General features: G+C 38.2%; 1 protein-coding gene across 7 annotated transcripts in view; it reads left to right on the top strand.

Moving 5' to 3' along the window:
• SPHKAP (SPHK1 interactor, AKAP domain containing) overlaps nucleotides 1-19,595 on the top strand; it is a 127,150-nt gene that overhangs the window by 2,141 nt on the left and 105,414 nt on the right. The gene's annotated exons all lie outside the window — the stretch shown is intronic.

Below are 19,595 nucleotides of genomic sequence, written 5' to 3'. Positions count from 1 at the left end.
GAACTGTAGCAATTAACCCTTTTGAACATTAACTATCCCTCAAAAACATGCTACATTTCTACAGAGCATAGTTGTAATTCAGCTGTTTTATTAGTTTCTTTATTCCTGTAAAATACTAAGTTTGATCCAGTAGATGAGTTCATTTTAACTATATTTCACTGAGTAGAAGAGCCATCATTTCCTTTGTACAATATTGTGTTAAAAGTCATAGGTGTTGACATGTAAAAACATAAACTGGAATTTTAAAATGTTGTGCGGTGGGTGATCTTATGTTAACTGGAGTACTTGCTCACAAGACTTAAAGGTAAAGAATTGATATTGGACACTATAATTACTCAAGAAAATTAGGACATATTTAAAGTTATCAATCAAGATTTCTGTTATTCTAGAAAGAAAACATTTTCAGCCTCTAACAAAATTAAGTTGTTGATGGCTAATCAACAACTTAGCACATTCCGTTCAACAATTGGGCAGAGAAAATGAAGTGGTTTGCTGTTGCAAAAAGTTAACTATACAATGTTTTTGTTGATTTCACAGCTTCAAGTTTTTTATGAATTAAAGATACAAATGATTGGAATTTACATCAAAAGCTTTCTGTGGATGTTAAACTGAAACTTTGTTTAATGTATGTATTTTAGAAACTTGAAAGCATGTTTTGAAGGCATTATTTATGTTTTTTTACCTTATGTCTCTGAATGCTCCAATTAATTTTTACTGTGACTATCTTTTTTTAAAAAAACACAATGAGGGAGTCATGTGGTAGCGCAGTGGGTTAAGCGCAAAGCTCAAGGGCCATCGTAAGGATCCCGGTTCGAGCCCCCAGCTCCCTACCTGCAAGAGGTTGCTTCACAGGTGGTGAAGCAGGTCTGAAGGTATCTATCTTTCTCTCCTCCTCTCTGTTTTCCCCTCCTCTCTCCATTTCTCTTTGTACTATCCAACAACAACAATAGCTATGACAACAATAACAACTACAACAAGCACAATAACAACAAGGGCAACAAACTGGGAAAAATAGGCTCCAGGAGGAGTGGATTCGTAGTGCAGGCAACGAGCCCCAGCAATAACCCTGGAGACAAATAAATAAATAAATAAATAGTGCAATGAATAGCATGGGTTGTGTTTCATATTTTCTAAAAAATCACTAGCTCTCTCGAATAAGAAAGCCAAACTGTGTAAAGAGAAAATGCTCCCATGTGAGCTGTGTCATAGACTTAAAACCCAGATATTTTTCTGAGTAGGTGTCTGATTCAAATAAAACATCATTTTAAAATGTACTATGTTTATTTACTTATTGGATAGGGATGACCAGAAATTGAGATAGAAAGTTGCCGTAGGGAAAGAGACACCTGTAACACTGCTTCACCACTTGAAATACTTCCCCCCTGCAGATGGGGTCTGGGGGCTTGAACTCAGTTCCTTGCACTTTGGAACATGTGCTCTCAACCATTTGCACCACCACCCAGTCCCTAAAACATCAGTTTTATAGATCAATAAATTTTAGTGGTACTCTTTTAATGATCTATCTTACCAGAGACTTGTGTGATTCAATAAAGCCCAATAACTATGCACCATGAAATAAAAGAAATTCAAGGATTCTCATCCAAGGTGTTCTATCACTGTAGTACATTGTACGGAAGTCCCATAGTCAGAGAAAAAAAACTGGTCTCTTTTGCTGAGAGCATGTATTGCAAGGTTTACAGTTTATCAGGTGTCATTCGGTCTGTTAAATGCACTCACCCTGTGAGTTCATGATGCTGAATGTGGGGATCTTAACATCCTCGCTGAACATTGTGAAGCAGAAGGCAGTCAGATGAAGAAACTCATTATGTTGAGAAGTCTCCACAATTGACTGTTGCAGAGCTGATTATCCAAGCAGTTCTTCTCACCTCTTCCACTTTATTGTTTCCTCCTACTAGTCGAAAAATCTCTATTTTAAATGGCGGAAGTAGACGAAACTGGTGCACAGCTTGGAAAAAATACTGATATCATTAAAATACATGGGGAGCAGACTAATCCCCTTTTAAAGGCACTAGACGCTGAACATATCCCTTTTGCAAACAGAAATAGTTTGCCATCTTGGCACAGCTAAGCTAAATCAAAGATTAAGAAGCCAACCTTTTCTTAGTCTGTAAATTGCTTGTGCTTTTAATCCTGTATTACTTTGTTCTTTTTCTTATGTTTGGTTTACTTGAGTCCATGGAAATAATAAAGCTTCCCTTTCTTTTATTTTTAAATTTTTATTTATAAAATGGAAACACTGACAAGACCATATCAGGATAAGATGGGTACAATTCCACACAGTTCCCACCACCAGAACCCCATACCCCATTTCTTCCCCCTGATAGCATTCCTATTCTTTATCCTTCTGGGAGCATGGACCCAGCGTCATTGTGGGGTCCACAAGGTGGAAGGTCTGGCTTCTGTGATTTCTTCCCCGCTGAACATGGGCGTTTACGGGTTGATCCATATCCCCAGCCTGTCTCTCTTTCCCTAGTGGGGGTAGGGCTCTGGGGAAGTGGGGCTTCAAGACACATTGATGGGGTGGTTTTCTTTCTTTTTTTTTTTTAAGTTTATTTATATACCCATGTATTTATCAATGAGAGGAGAGAGAAGACAGACAGCCCTAGCAGTGCCCTACCACTCTCAAAGCTTCCCCTCTGCCGGTAGAGACTGGGGCCTTGAACCCTGGCTCTTACTCATGGTAATGTGGGCACTCTACTAGGTTTGACAGGCCCCAGTCCCTAGTAGTAAGGCTTTCTGTATTGTCATTGTAATGAGAAATTCATCACAGGCTGAGCTTTTGAAAAACACACATTGCTTGACTACAGTTGATGTTTTAATTCTTGTTTCCAGCAATAAGTAGCCTGTCTACCAAAAAGATAACTCTTACGGTGAGCAATGGCACACTTTAGCACACATATTAGCATCATGAGCCCTCCCTTCCCCTCCCCCCAGCTTCTCACCTGCAGCAGGAAGCTTCATGAGTGGTGAAGCAGGTCTGCGGGTGTCCTTCTTTCTTCCCCTCTCTATCCTGCCCTCCCCTGAGATTTTATTTGTCCTACCAAATTAAAAAAGAAAAAGAAAAAAATTAAAAAAGAATTATCTCAAAGTTTGTAGCAGTCTTTAAGCCTGGGTATTTAGAATTTGTTGATTTGTTTGTTTGTTTATGCCTCTAATCACCGGTGCTCTGTAACAGTACTATCAACCTAGTGCTCCTGGTGGTAATTTTTCCTCTCCCCCTTTTTTTTTTTCATTTTAGCCAATAGGACAAAGAGCACAATTTCACATCTGCTGAATTATGGATTTACAAACATCACCCTTCACCAAAGTGCCAGTCTCTCTCCACTGTGATCCACTGTCTTCCCCACTCTCCACCTCCATTTTAACCCCTGTATCTCCAATTGTCTTTGTTTTACCTTTTTCTAGACTTCTGCTCTTCATGACACATTGACATGTATAATGTGATTTCTTGTAAACAGGATATTTTATCTTATCTTTTAAAAGTATCTCACTTTATCATTTCTTTTAACTAATGTGTTTAGTCATGTTCACTATAATTACGGACATGATTATACTAAAATCTACCAATAAGAGGGATCCAAGGAAAAGTAAAAGAGATGGATAACATCAAATTTAAAAACTTCAGGGGTCAGCGGTAGTGCAGCGGGTTAAGCGCAGGTGGCACAAAGCACAAGGACCAGGGTAAGGATCCAGTTCCAGCCCCTGGCTCCCTACCTGCAGGGGAGTTGTTTCGCAAGTGGTGAAGCAAATCTGTAGATGTCTATCTTTCTCTACCATTCTCTGTCTTCCCCTTCTCTCTCAATTTCTCTCTGTCCTATCCTACAACAATAACAAAAATAACAATAACAACAACAATAACAATAAGAACAGGAAAATGGGAAAAATGGCCTCTAGGAACAGTGGATTCTTAGTGTAGGCACAGAGCCCCAGTGTTAACCCTGGAGGCAAAAAAAAAAAAATCAAAAGCTTACTTAACAAAAGAAATAATCAACAAAATTGGAAGTCATTCATGGATTGGAAAAATGTATTTAACTAATCTTATAAGGGATTAGTATATAAAATATATAAATAACCCACATAGCTCAATAGCAAAAATATTAAGCAGTACTATTAGAAAATGCACAAAGAAACTGCATAGAAGATGTTTTTCCATAGAAGACATACAAATGGCCAATAGAAGCATGAAAAGGTTGGTTCTCAGCATCACTAAACTATCAAAGTACAAATCAAAACTGCGACAAGATGTCACTCGTGTTAGAATGGCTATCACAGAGGGGCCAGGTGGTGGTGCACCTGGTTGAGCGCACATGTTACAATGTGCAAGGATGGAGGTTCAAGCCACTGGTCCTTACCTGCAGGAGGAAGGCTTCAAAAGTGGTGAAGCAGAGCTGCAGGTGTCTCTCTGTCTCTCTCCTTCTCTGTCACCCTCATCCCTCTCAAGTTCTGACTGTGTCTATCCAACAAATAAAGATTAAAAAATTAAAAAAAAAAAAAAGAAGAAGAATGGCTATGGGAGTCCGGCAATAGCGCAGCGGGTTAAGCGCAGGTGCAGCAAAGTGCAAGAACCCGCATAAGGATCCTGGTTCCAGCTCCAGTTTCCCCACCTGTAGGGGAGCCACTTCACAAGCAGTGAAGCAGGTCTCCAGGTGTCTATCTCACCCCTCCCCCCCCCCCCCCGTCTTCCCTTCCTCTCTCCATTTCTCTCTGTCCTATCCAACAATGACAACAACAATAAGACAACAAGGGCAACAAAGGGAAATAAATAAATATTTAAAAAAATAAGAAAAAAAAGAATGCTATCACAAGACAAAGCAAGGTCTAGCAAATGTTGGCATGGGTGTGTGTGGAGACAGAAGCACTCTTGTTCACTGCTGGTGGCAAAGCAAATTGGTCAGGTCCTGTGGTAGTATGGAAATATCCTCAAAAATTAAAAATAGTACCGCCATATGGTCTAATTATCCTACTTTTGAAACTTATCCAAAGGAAATTAAAATAAGATTTTTGAGAGCTATCTACTCTCCAATATTGCCTTCAGAATTATTCATAATAACCAAGATAGGGAAACAAACAAAACTACTTTTACAGGATGCACAAACAGACACACACACACACACACACACACACACACACACACACTGATATCATTTAGCTATGAGAACAAGGACATCCTGTCATTTATAAAAATATAGCTAGATCCATATTGCACCAAAGTAAAAGACTCTGGGGTGGGTGGGGGAGAGAATACAGGTCCAAAAATGATAACAGAAAACCTACTGGGGGTTGTATTGTTATATGGAAAACTGGGAAATATTATGCATGTATAAGCTATTGTATTTATTCCTCCTCCTCCTCCTCCTCCTCCTCCTCCTCCTCCTCTTCCTCCTCCTTCTTCTTCTTTAATAGCTTTAAAAGTGTTTTTTGTCTTTTGGTCTTTCTGGTTTCAGCCAAAAAATTCAGGTTTTTTTTTCTTTTATTTTAAATGTTTTCTTTTTTTCTTTTTTCTTTTCTTTTCTTTTTTTTTTTTTTTGCCAGAGCACTGCTCAGCTCTACCTGTTAATGGGACCAGGGATGAAACTTAGTCTTGTGTGTGTGTGTGTGTGTGTGTGTGTGTGTGTGTGTGTGTGTGTGTGTTATTGTGGCAAATCTCCCCAATGTAGTTTGGAATTTTTATTGAAAAACAGGTAACTTATGTAGGAAACAAAGTTTCACTAAGTGGAAAGAAGACATCATATCCTTACTCTATTTTCATTTTTTAAAGATTAAAGCTAAAGAAAATACCCAAAATCACTCAACTAGTAAATTACAGAGCCAGTACTTCAAATGTTTTCAAACTTGAGTATAATCTTAAATTATGCTCCTGTGTTTCCCTAGTTTGTAATGCATGAACACTTTTACAGCAAAAAAATTCCAAAACCTTAATGCATACTTCATTTATTTAAGACATTATTTTCTATCTATTCCAAGGAGGTTACAGAAATGTGTATTATGATGAGTAAGAAATGGTTTAGATTGGAAACTTCACCAAGGAAGAGATCCAGAGGTCCAACACACACATAAACAAGTGCTCAAAATCAAGGATTATAGAATAAATGCAAACAAAGACAACAATGATATTACTTTACATCTGTGAGAAAGCCATACATTAAAAAGGACAGTAACAAGCGTTGGATGGGGGTGTTGGGAAAAGGGACACTTCTATGTTGATGGTGGGTCTAACCCTTGTGGGAAATGGTCTGGAGATTTCTCAGAACACTAGAAATGGGCCAACCCAATGACACAGCAATTTCTTTCATGGGATGTACCCAAAGGAGACAAAAATACCTATCAGATGAGATCTACATACATCCATGATTATAATAAAACAATTGACAATAGCCCAAACTTGGAAGCAGCCAGGTGTCCATGAACAGGTAAATGGCAAAGAAAATAAAAGTCGTCCTATATATACATAATGGGATACTACTCTGTTGTTAAAAATGATGAAGTTTCGTTTGTGTCATTTGGAATTAGAAAACACCATGGAGCTGAGGAGACGGCATAATAGTTTACCCAAAGACTTTAATTACTGAAGCTCTAAGGCTCTAAATTCAATCCTCAGCACCACCAAAATCTGTTCTATTCTTTCTCCCTATATCTCACTTTCATTAAAATAAAAATCAAGAAAATATTATATTGTGTGTCAGCCACTTAAATTTTTAAGACATTCCTTTCTTTACCTATTCTATTACTGTGGTTTTTAAGGACAGCATAAACCTGCAGATTATAGATGCTCCAAAACACCATCCAAAAATAGCCTTTTATTTAATTTTTGCAGGATGGGCTTTACAAATTGTGCTGCTATGAACATAGGTATACATAGACCTTTTAGGATATATCTCCAGGAGAGGAATTTCTGGGTCATAAGGTATGCCCATTTCTAGTATTTTCAGAGTTCTCCAGACTGCTCTCCTAAGGGGCTGTAGCAGTTTCATTCCCACCAGCAGTGTAGAAGCTTTCCCTTACCCTCACAACTTCTCCAACATTTGTTGTTACTTTACTCTCTAATATATGACATTTCTACAGGAGTGAAGTGATATCTCACTGTTGTCTTTATTTGAATTTCTTTGATAATTAGAGACACTTATCATTAATTAGATGATTTTCGAATATTACTTCTCTCTCCTTCTCATGTAAATATAATCAGGAGTCAAAGGACCATTTCTCTCTGCACTACTAAATGTGACTCATTTGGTGTCACTGAAGTTAAGTACCCACCCAATTCCTGAATGGATTAAGGAGCAGAGAATGACTACATGATTTACTGGGAGTTGTGAAGAGAGTGCAGAAAGACAATGAGTCTTCCAAATGGACATGTTTTCTTCCACCCTGGACAGAAAATTTTACATGGGCGGGGGAGGGGGGTAGGTAGCATAATGGTTATTTCAAAGAGATTCTCATGGCTGAGGCTCAAAAGTCATAGGTTCAGTCCCCTGCACCCCCATAAGCCAGAGCTTATAAGTACTTTGGAGAAGAAGAAGGAAGAGGAGGCGGAGGAGGAGAAGGGGAAGAAAGGGAAGAAGGGGAAGAAGTAGGAGAAAAAGGAGGAAGAGGAAGAGAAGAAGGGGGAGAGGAGGAGAAGGAAGAGAAGAAGGAGGAGGAGAAAATTTTACATAGTAGATGTTCCGTCAACCTTAGTTCAAAATGAGTACACCTTGAAACAGACCCCTCAGTCAATCCATGATTTTATCAACAGGTGATTCAAAAGAATCAATTTCCTCTATATTACAGGAACTAAGATATTCTATTGAAAAATGGGACATGTAGAAAGTAATGACCTATTCACATTTGACTTTATCTGAGTATAGACAACATCTGTAATATTGTATGTCTTTATTGTTAGTGTTAAAATAAACCCAAAATTTTTTAGAATAAGTGTATGACGAAACGGGGGTGAAATGGAAAGGAAGAAAAGTCAGTAAGAACACACAGTAATTCAAAAGAATATTTGTACTTCGATTTCACAACTACAGTATTCATACCTGTCCAAAATGGAATCAATACATACACTCTTCAATACATGACTGTATAAAAAAGTTATAGACCACATAGTCAATAGCCTATTGTTTTATTCCATTAAAAGATCACATTGCATTATTTAAGACAAAATGGATAGAATTAGAGGAGACCTTTCTGAGTTAACCAAGTGAAAGATAATTGCCAGATGACTTTAATCATTTATGGTACATAGATGAATACAACAAATAAACTAGCAAAATGAAATAATAGTAGTCAATAAATAAATAGGATGCTATGGGGGGCAGGTGGCACACCAGGTTGAGTGCACATGTTGAGTATGCAAGGACCCAGGTTTGAACCCCCTCAGCCCGCACTTGCAGGGGGGAAGCCTTGCAAGTGGTAAAGTGTTGCAGGTGTCTCTCTGTCTCTCTCCTTCTTTATCTCCCCCAATCCCTCAATCTCTGGCTGTCTCTACCCAATAAAAGTAAATAAATAGGATGATAAAGTTCTATAGAATATATTACTTACTGTACACGATTCTACATACGCATTTTGACATACGTGCCTACGTAAATAAGATTAATTTTTACTAAAGAAATTGAAAGCTAAAAATCCCATTTTTACTGTGTACATTTTATGTTTAGTATATTTTACTCAAATATAAAAATGCAATGAATAATAACATGAACATTAAAACATTCAATGTTTCTTCTATATATGCAAGGAGAATTGATCATTTTCTCTTCAGTAATAACATGAATTAAATTACACTTAAATTTTGTACAAAAATTTTGAACATAAGGAAATGCAATAAATTACTTTCCATGGGTTGTATCTATTTACTCACTAAGTTTGAATAGCCAGTTCTACTTCTTACATTAAAAAATTATATAACTTATCTGCATAATTTAAAACCCCAAATAAAAAATTTAAAAACAAAAGACCCAAGTAAAGTCCTCTCCCTCTCTTTCTCTAATGAGAAAGCTAAAAACATAATGGTGGATCACTTTACAAAACTTGAATTGGGCACCACATGGGTTTCTTCTCAGAAAAAAAATATCTCATGAAATCCATGTTTACTGATTATTGAAATTCATATAGCAGGTGACTAGTCATCCAGTAACATTCCGAAGAAAAATAGCATTGCTTCCAGACTGAGCTAACTCAGGAGTCTCCCTCCCACCTACACATAACCAGGATGCTTAAAAGTTCTCATGTGAGTAACACAAAGCACTCTGGGAGAGGAAGGCATAGTATAGGATAGAAGGGTGCTAAGCTCCTACCCAGTGCATGAAGATGACAAAGGACCTATGGTGGACAATAGTGTCTCTTGCAGACACCTCATGTCATGGGGATATGAGAGGGTATACCTGTGTGTCAACACTATCTTGTAAGTCATTAATCCCTCAATAAAATGAGGAATCATATGTACTCACTTTTGTCTTCATTAAGAACCTTTTCTCACTTACATTTCTCCTCACTGTCTGTGTTACCAGTCGGTTCCTATAGTATAGGCCTTTTTCTGGAATGTTCTTTTCTTCCCTGGTCAAACTATATCTATTCTTTTTTTTTTTTTTTTTGCCTCCAGGGATCTGGTGCTCAGTGTCTGCACTAAGAATCCACTGATCCTGGCAGCTCTCCCCATTTTTATTGGATAGGACAAAGAAAAATTGAGAGAGGAGGGGAAATAGAGAGGGAGAGAGAAAGACACCAGCAGACCTGCTTCACTGTTTGTAAAGTGACAACCCCCTGCAGGTGGGCAGCCAGGGGCTCACACCCAGACCTTGTTCAGGTCCTTGTGCTTGGTACTACTATATGTGCTTAACCCAGTGTGCTACTATCCAACTGCCTCACCCCAACACTATACATTCTTTAGAGTTGAATCCTCGGTGAAATTTTTTCTGGATTCTCTTTACTAAGTCACCCTCTTGGTCATCTCACTGGAGTCCACCTATGACATAAGGAGGCATTAAATACTTTCACTGATAAAAGAATGAAAAGAAGAGGAAAAAGTGCAAGACATATTTCAAGTGTGAAATTGGAGGGATTCAACAACTGGTTAGACAATTGATTATAAAATTGTTTAGAGCCAGTAATATAGCTCACCTGGGGTGTCCTCTGCTTCCACATTCATGTAAATCAGACTTGAACCCAACCCACAAGCTATAGGGGAAGCTTCTGCATTATGGAATCTTCTCTCTTTATCTATCTTTGTTTCTCTCTGTCTATCTATAAAAGTCAGCCCAGAATGATAATCAAAATAATAATAATACCCATAGTTTGGTCAATGTCTATTTTTTTCCCACTCACTACACGTTGGTTAAAAGCAGGATTTATGTCTACATTTGGTCACAATCATGTTTGCCATCATATTTAGTATAATATTTGGCACAATGGTAAATAGTTATTAGATGGCTAATTTACTTTTTTTTGTTTTATTTTGTATTTATTTATTGGATAGAGACAGTCAGAAATCAAGAGGGAAGGGAGGGATAGAGAGGGTGAGAGACAGAGAGACACACCTGCAGCCCTGCTTCACCACTTGTGAAGCTTTCCCCCTGCAGGGGGGGACTGTGGACTCGAACCTGGGTCCTTGTGCACTGTAACATGTACGCTCAACCAGGTGCGCCACCACCCAGCCCCTAGATGGCTAATTTATATAAAAATGCAGATAGTCTTTGATTCAAGTTTACCTGTAAGACCATATATGCTAACATCTCATTCAAAGGCCAGGAAAGTGCAATAAGGAAGTGAATGATACTCTGTCCAGGGTACTGGAGTTGAGTACCTGTTATCTCACAAATAAAAATTTAGAATGTGATGAGAGGGTATACCTAAAAATCATCCATTGTCCTGTCAAAGTACCATAGATTGCTATACAAAGGTTAACCTCTAGTTAACTTCCAAATAAATGCAATAAAGTTCATATGAATCTAGCTAAAAACATTTGAATCACATGAGCATAGAGAAGAAATACATGATTAGTGTAATATTCCTCTCCCTTGCTTCCCAGCTCATAGATTTCACTGCCAGTCTTAGCTCTTGGATTAATTCAAAACATCAAATTAAGCTGAACTAGTCTATATTTTTGGCTCATTTTGTCTACCCCTGAGCAGCAAAGTTATTCTGTATTAAAGGCCTTAGCTGACAGCTCAGGGAAAGAGAAGTCATGTTCCCTCTGTTCTTTCTTAATGAGAAAGTCTCCTAGTACCAGACTATTCCCAGTCACTGCCAGAAAAAAAAATAGATCAGTCTGGAGGAAGACTTCAGAGACACATTCATATAACAGTTATTTCCATATATACAATGAAGATGACAAGGAAGAAAATGGTGTGACCCACTGAGACGAAGAAGGAGGATGGGGAGGAAGCCAGATGCTCAATAAAGGAAAACCCCATCCTTGATTCGAGACAGATTTAACATCTTCTCTGAGCTTGACTAAATTTAGGCATTAATTTCCTGACTCTGTGCCTCTACTGTCCTTATCCTAGGCCATGTTGTTAAATCTGTAACTTCTGAAATTTTTCTCGTCTTCATCAAGATATAAATCCTAGATGCTAGTTCTATGAGAGCCTTGGAATGTCCTTTTTTTTTTTTTTCCTTCAGGGTGATCGCTGGTTCTCAGTGTTGAAATTACGAATCCATTACTCTCGAAGGCCATATTTCCCATTTTATTGGATAAGACAGAATTGAGTGGGGGAAATAGAGAAGGGGTGAGAAAGAGAAACATCTGCAGACCTGCTTCACTATGGAATGTCCTTCAGACCTGATAGTTACCTGTTTAAAGTGTAAATATCAAGGGAGAGGGTGGCCCCATCTCCCCCTTTCTTCTTTTTTTTTCTTTTCTTTAATATATTATTTTGGATAGAGACAAATTGAGAGGGAAGGGGGAGGTAGTGAGGGAGAAAGAGAGAGACATCTACAGTGGCTTGACCTTTTGTGAAGCTTCCCTTTTGCAAGTGGGAATGAGGGGCTCAAACCCAGGTACATATACTTGGCAGCTTGTGTGCTCAATTGGGTATGCCACCACCTGGCCTCACTGATGTGTTCTTTACCTGTTAAAATTTGATTGGTACAAGTTTTGCTTAGGAACCTGGACAATACTTAAGCAAGTAGGACAATGGAGAGTTCAGATGTGGAGGTCGTATAACCTATGATGGATTTAATACTTATTACTTCATGTGTTTTACTTTCTTGATATGTGGCAGGAGGAGGCATTAGGGACCTTCACAGACAAACCAATTGAAAGATTTTTTTCAAGTGTAAAATTGGAAAGATTTGATAATAGGTCAGGTACTGGGGGTGATCGGAAAGATACTGCCTCAAAAAAAAAAAAAAAGAGAGAGAGAGATAAAGCCCAAGTGTTTTTAGTTTAGATAATTTAGTTGTTTTTCTTGACAAAAACTGAGTTGTCAATTTGTTGGGAAAAGTAAATCAAGTGTGTGGAATAAATTGAATTGGAGGTAAAAAGCACACAGAGGGATCTAGCAGGCTATTATGTCTTCAAATCTGAAACTCAGAAGAGAGAACTGATAGGAGAGAAAATATCAGAGGGACAAGATATCGTAAGATAATTGGATAAACAAGAACAACCTTCTTTTCTTCCTTTTCCTCCTGGACTTTAAATCTTGCAATATTTCTTTTGCTTCTTATTTTTCTGGTGGGCTGAATGTTCCTTCTGTAGAAATCAGACTTTTGTTAGGATTGGCATTATTTTTTGTCTCTGATTCTTCCACTCCAGACTGGACTTCCAGGTCTGTTAGCCCTACCATAGGAGGTAAAACACAATTATGGTGGGATCAAAAAAAAATAGGGGGGTGGTGGCACACTTGGTTAAGTGCACATAGTACTTATGTGCAAACATCTGGATTTGAGTCCTGGTTGTCCATCAGCAGGAGGGAAGCTTCACAACTGGTAAAGCAGGTCTGCCGATGTCTGTCTTTCTCTCTATTTTTTCCCTCCTCCCTCCTGATTTTTCTCTGTCCTAACAAACAAAATGAAAAAAGTAAAAAATGGCTGCCAGTAGCAATGGATTCATAATGCGGCACCTAGCTTCTAGTGATAACCCTGGAGGAAAAAAAAAAAAAAAACAAAGCAAAACATAAAACCTAACAAAATAAAATCATCATTGTCCTACATGTGTGTATTTTATTTTCACATACTCCTCATATATCTAATAAGGAGGAAAGTAAGTGCAGATACAGTTAGTAAACGGTTTGGACAATAAATAAGAAGTCATCCAAGTGGATGGTCAGCATTGAACAATGGCAGTGATTAAATTCGCTGGGTAATTGCTCAGTTCTCTTGGTTGTTTTGCTTTAGTGCACAGTAATGGAAGCAGCAAACTGTGAGCATGTTGTCCATCCTGCCACACAATCCCTGACCTTTTTCAAGCATATCTGTCATAATTAGTTTCACCACGCTTGGCTGCTATTGTGCCCCTGGCATTTTCATATCAGTCCTGCGCAGTCTGCAGCAAGCAAATAACTACAGTTTAACAAAAAACAAACAAACAAAAAAAACGCCAACACTGCATTTGGTTGCTCGTTTTTCTTCATAACTTTCCTTTTAAGAATCACAAGAGGGGCCAGGGGGTGGAGCACCTGGCTGAGCACACATGTAACAATGAGCAAGGACCCAGGTTCAAGCCCCCAGTCCCTACCTGCAGGAAAAAGGATCCATGAGTGTAAAGCAGGGCTGTAGGTGTCTCTCTGTCTCTCTTCCTCTCTATCTTCCCCTTCCCCCTCAATTTCTGTCTCTATCTAATAAACCAGTAAAGATATTTAAAAAAAAATCACAAAGATTCAACAAACAACTACTGCCCTTCTGTGTCCATCTTCCTAATCTGTGAAAAATATTTCAGTCTAGGAATTACTTCCAAGAGGCTCTAATGAAAGTTTTCTTCACAACTGCAAAAACAACCAGACTCACCCCAATTGTAAAAGTCTCTGGGGGTTATGTCTTCTCTTGGTTTCATATCTTGCTCCTTGCTTTTTTTTTTTCCTGCTACCTTCTGCTCCAAACAATATATCATCTTACCCCATATTAATATAGCAAAGTAATAGAAGTGGAAAAATAAACTCAGAATCCCTCTAAAGACAGTTTCTGTTAAAAAAAAATAAAGCAATCTAGGAAATGGTTAAAACACTGGCATCTCAAGCTTGAGGTCCTGTGTTCAATCCCACTATCATATAGATGAGTGAAGCTATGGTTCTCTCTCCCTTTAAAAAAATAAATCTAGGGATTCGGGCTGTAGCACAGCAGGTTCAGCACACGTGGCACAAAGCACAAGGACTGGCATTAGGATCCCGGTTCGAGCCCTTGGCTCCCCACCTGCAGGGGAGTCGCTTCACAGGTGGTGAAGCAGGTCTGCAGGTGTCTGTCTTTCCCTCCCCCTCTCTGTCTTCCCCTCCTCTCTCCATTTCTCTCTGTTCTATCCAACAATGACAACAACAATAATAATTACAACAATAAAGCAACAAGAGCAATCAAAGGGAATAAATAAATAAAAATAAATAAAATTAAATTAAAATAAATCTAAAAAGAAAAAACCCTAAAACAAATAGAAGAGTAACAGGTATTCCACTAAAATTATCTAGCTGCTTCATTCTGTCTTTGAATCCTGCTTTCTGTGGAATGTAAATGAAGAGCCGTAAATATTATATACTTATGTAAACAGAGTATGTATAAAATATATATACACATATTCAGCCTTGAGATCACTTGAATAATTTTCAATGATAGTCAATAACCAGTCGTTTGGAAACAATTTATTTTCAGTATTGTTTACACAGCACTTTGTCATGGAGAATTCTTAAGCATGAGACTTAACAGGATATGTTTTAATATATAATATGAATTTGGAAAATTATTTAATAGCCTTAAATGTATATGTTAATATTGCCTGATGTAATTATAACTATTTTTGTGCAGGATTTTTTTAACTGTATGTATGTATATTCTGTTTGAAACTACTCACTTTAGAAAAGTAAAATAAGTATTTAGTGAATCAAAACAGATGTGGAAAGATAAGCACTGCATGGTTCCATTCATAAGTGGTATGTAGAGAAAACACAAGGATAACATTAATGATGTAAAAGTCAACTTTCGGGGAGAAAGGCTGTAGGGCAGCAGGTTAAGCGCAGGTGGCACAAAGCACAAGGACGCCTGCATAAGGATCCTGGTTGGAGCTCTTGTCTTTCCACCTGCTGGGGAGTCACTTCACAGGCAGTGAAGCAGGTCTGCAGGTGTCTATCTTACTTTCCCCCTCTCTGTCTTCCCCTCCTCTCTCCATCTCTCTCTGTCCTATCCAGCAAGGACGATATCAATAACAACAATAATAACCACAATAATAAAAAAGGACAACAAAAGGGAATAAATAGTTGTAAAAAATTAAAAGTAAAATAAAAGTCAACTTTTGGACTATAATAACAAATGGTGCTTACCTTGCCAGAGAGAGAACCGGTGTGGTGGGTCAATTTGGACAATAGGACAAATGCATAATGGAAGGCTAGAACTGGATTTTTAGTGTCATACTTACACACGGTAATTTTCAATGGAGCACACCTGAATCTTAGAATGTAATGGATGCCACAGCAGGAAAATCAATATTATTCAAGGTTTTTATTCATTTTTTATTTTGCTTTGTGTTTTCTTCCTCCAATGCATATAAACTCTATGAAGGGGAGATTCGTTTGTTTGTTTGTCTTAATACACTGTAGTCTTTTAAGTCCATAGGACATAACTTGCTGCTCCATAGTTGTCATTGTTGCTTTTGTTGTTGGTGTTATTGTTTTCTGAGAATTTACCACTCCAGACAGTCAGAGACAGAGAGAAGAGACAACACAGCACCAAGTCTCTGCCCAACACAGTGAGAATCAGGCTCCTGGGTCAAGCGCATCACTGCCATGCACTCACTGTAGCGGGTGAGTTATCCTGCCAATTCCACCATTGTTACTTGAGAGACTACAACAGTGAAAGTGCATGTTTCCACCTAGTTTTATTATTGCTTAAAATGGATTATGTTCTTCCTGACGCATCTGTACACAAAGCAGCCAAAGGAGCTATTAAAACATTGCTCGGGAGAAATTCCATTTTCCTTAAGCATTTCAGAAGTTTCATGCTTTTTTTTTTTTCTTAGAAGATCTCGCCATAAAAATGAGACAGAAAAGTGTATCTGGAATAGTGATAAAAAATAGTACCTATCGTTTTGAATATCTACCGATGCTAGTCATGGCACTTCTAAATTTGATTGGCAGGAAAACCTTCATTCTATCCTTAGAGGAAAAGAATTGAGCCATTAGGATGTCATCTAGTACAAGTCAAGAATACTGATAAAAGTATATTATTATTATTATTATTACTATTATTATTTTACTAGAGCACTACTCTGGCTTATGGTGATGCAGGGGATTGAACCTAGAACTTTGGAGTTTCAGGCATGAGAGTCTCTTTGCATATCCAGTCTGCTGCCTTTCCCACCCAAAATACATTTCTTCATGTTTTCTGTTATATTTTAGAAAGTCATAATGTAAACACTATGTAAGTATATATAAAAGATCTTTTTTTTTTTTTTTTTTTACCTTAATGTGGGTCTTGATGGGTGGGGAGAATCTTCCCTTAGTTAGTATATCTTAGCTTAAGTCTTACACAAGGGATGATATTTTTAACCATGACAGTCTTCTATATAGGACACATTCAGTTCCGTTCTGCTGAGAAACCGGCTAATAATTTGCTACAGCCCACTGAGTCCCTTCCCTGTGTTACAATTAATAACAGCTCCTAAACTTTGATACTTTGCTCTGCCCTCACTGACACAGAAAATCTCTTTCCCATTTGCAAGGACAATTTGCAATAAAAATTAGATTTACAGGATTTATCTCAGAACCATGCTGATAGCACTCTTGAAACTCTTAGGGCACTAAACTTCCTTAGCTTTCTTTACATAATCTTGTTAGCAGGGTTTGCTCACTTTCTGTTCTCAGATCACTTTTCTCATGGCCTCTAATGAGGCAACAACAGAACCCTGCTGTGTCAATGGTCCTATTGTCCCAGTAACCATGAAACTGCTTCATCTGCTCAGCTTCAGTAAAATTCCACACTCTGCTTCCCTTGGAAAGGATGAAGGGTGATTTCCAAGATCAAGTCAAGGGCTTTTGAATGTTGGCTATTTGGAAATCTGTAGAGTTTATAAACTTTCAAATACATCTTTACTTTATGATCTTTTTTTTAAATTTATGGGACAGAAAGAGAGAGAGAAAGAGAGAGAGAGAGAGAGAGAGCGCTGTAGCACTGCTTTACCACTCATTAAGTTTCCCACATCTGCAGGTGGGGACTGGGGTCTTGAACCCAGGTCCTTGAGTTTGGTAGCATGTGCATTAAACTGGGTGCACCCACCCAGCCTCTATTTTATCTTTTTAGTTAGCAGCCTTTTATTATTATTGTTTTAGTTTTTGTTGTTGGTTTTTTGTTTTTCATTGTGAGGGCTTCATCAATTCGGGCTAAATTTTTCAGCTAGAGTCAGGGAAAGGTAAGAGACCCCACACGTAATTCTGAAAATTCCTCTGATGAGGTGGGAGCAAGGACAAGCAAGTGCACAGTCCAAGAGAGCTAGAGTGTGGACCCTGCCCTTCTTATGTTGCTCTGCTTGCGTATGGAATTATTTGATGTTTCATTCAGAACATCTGCATATAGTTTATAGCTCTTTAATAACATGTTTCCATTAATCTACACAGTAGATTTTCCAGAATAAGTGCTCAAGGAATTGGAAGAACTTCTAAAAAAACAAAACAAAAAAAAACTTATTTCATTAAAATAGGATCACAAACTCAGTTTTTAGTAAAAAATACTTTTATTAGTATATTAAGTTTTACAAAAATTAGATTTCAGGAATATTATCTAACCCACACATGATACATATAAGTCACCACAACCCCCACCAAATTCCTGAGCCCTCCTCTCCCCCTAAGCCTCACCCCTTACCCCTAACCCCTTCCACCCTCCCCATTGTGGCCCTTTTTTTTCAGATTTTTTTTTTGATAGAACAGAGAGAAACTGAGAGGGGAGGGGAAGATAGAGAGGGAGATAGAAAGACACCTGCAGGCCACAGACAGGCTTCACTGCTTGTGAAGCGACCCCCCGTGCAGGGGGACCCCGGGGACTCAAACCCGGATCCTTGTGCAGGACCTTATGCTTCATAATAAGTGCATTAAACCCAGTGCGCCACCACCCGATCCCTCCCCCCACTTCCTTTTAATGTAACAATTGATATTTTGCTCCCCAGACTCAAATTAGCAACGTAAAAAAGGAAAAAAACAGTGTGGTTATATCAGGTGCAAAAAGACATTTAGTGAAATGCAATACCTTTAAGGGTAAATGTAATAACAGTAAATGAAAATGCCCTTATTTTAATATTGAAAACACTGTAGCAATCAATGGTTCCAAGTTCAAATTAATGCTCATTTTCCTATAGCTTAAGTTACCATGTAACAGGAGAAGAACATACCCTACTTTTTAAGGTTCATGCTTCCTTTTTCAAATGGTGGAAATTAATTTCAAACATTTAAATATTATCTAGGTCAAGTAGTTCTAGTGAGTAAGTTTTGTTTAAAGTCACATTGCTAAACGGGTCCTGCTGCAGGAAGGACCTCTATTTTATGCTTATTCTATTTTATTAATATTTTTGACACTTAATAAGCTATGTTTTTAGTTCATAAAATGAAAATGCATACACCACTAGGAAGTTAAATTAACTCGAATTATCTGTAAATAATCTATAATTACAATACACATTCGAGACACATTTAGAGCAGACAGTTATTAAACTTAGTATCACAAAATATCTAAGAGCAAGATTAACCTGGGCAATAATTCTCCCTTTCTTTAAAAATAAATTTCCCGAGGGCCAGGCTAGGTAGAGCACAGGGTTAAATGCATGTCATCCAAAACTCAAGGAAGGATCAGTGTAAAGATCCGGGTTTGAGCCCCGGCTCCCCACCTGGAGGGGAGGGATCGCTTCACATGCCATGAAGCAGCAGGTCTACAGGTGTCTGTCTTTCTCTCCCCCTCTGCCTTCCCCTTCCTCTCTTGATTTCTCTCTGTCCTATCCAACAACAATGGTGATAACAACAATAATAACAATAACAACAACAAACTGGAAAAAATAGCCACCAGGAACAGTGGATTAGTAGTGCAGGCAGTAAGCCCTAGCAATAACCCTGGAATATATATATATATATATAAAATATATATATATATTTTCATTACTTAAATCATATGAGAAATTTATGTAGCGAGAAAGACCTACCAGAACAGTACTCTGGCAGATTCAAGAGCCTCATACACTCAGTTTCTTCAGGTCTAGTGGTTGCTCCTTCTTCTTCTAGGTTTGCCCTTCTTCTGTAGCCAGTCAACAGCGTCAGGTTGAGCCTGATGTCAAGTTTCGAGACCTCCTTTGAATCTGGAGAGGTGGCAGTCGTTGACTATGTGGGTCATAGTCTGTCTGGAGCCGCAGGGGCAGTTCGGGTCTTCTCTGTGGTTGCTCCTAGGAGAACACACACATCACTATGCACAAAGGCCTG

The sequence above is a fragment of the Erinaceus europaeus genome, chromosome 7 (assembly GCF_950295315.1).
Source record: "Erinaceus europaeus chromosome 7, mEriEur2.1, whole genome shotgun sequence".
NCBI classification, from domain to species: Eukaryota; Metazoa; Chordata; class Mammalia; order Eulipotyphla; family Erinaceidae; genus Erinaceus; species Erinaceus europaeus.
The sequence above is the reverse complement of the archived record's forward strand: the minus strand, read 5'-3'. Positions and strand labels throughout refer to the sequence as shown.